Here is a 514-nt window from a genome sequence, read left to right on the forward strand (position 1 = left end):
CCTGCCGTCTCCACCGAAGGGGCCGAAGGTGGGCGCCCGCGGGGGTCACGCCTGGAAGCGCAGGGCTGGGGTTCCCCGTTGCCTCAGAGGGGAGGATTTTCAGCTGCTCCCCAGCCCGTAACAGTCGCCATCTGGGTCCCTCCCAGGCTGCCGAACGCGCGGCTGCAGTCGCATACGACGGCTCGTAGGACTCCGAGCCCAGGCCCAAATCAATCATGATTCTGCTTTTTCAATCCTCACCAAATCTACCAGAAGAAAACTCACACCTAGGCCCCAGTCACGCTCGAGAACGTAGCGCTCTGCGAGTATTTATCTCCCAGTTTATAGGGAGCAGCGACTCGCCGGACAGGAGCTCTGGCAGCTGCGGGCATGTTCCGCAGCCGCTGCCAGGAACGCAGACTGCACAGACAGACTTGTTCCTCTGCACTGAAATCTGGTACTGCACATCTGGTGTATGACTGGAGGGGACCCTGTGAAATGGCACTGGGAGAACGTGAGGAGAGCACTGCAGGCT

This window comes from Charadrius vociferus, unplaced genomic scaffold (genome assembly GCF_000708025.1).
Source record: "Charadrius vociferus isolate BGI_N301 unplaced genomic scaffold, ASM70802v2 scaffold812, whole genome shotgun sequence".
Lineage (NCBI taxonomy): Eukaryota > Metazoa > Chordata > Aves > Charadriiformes > Charadriidae > Charadrius > Charadrius vociferus.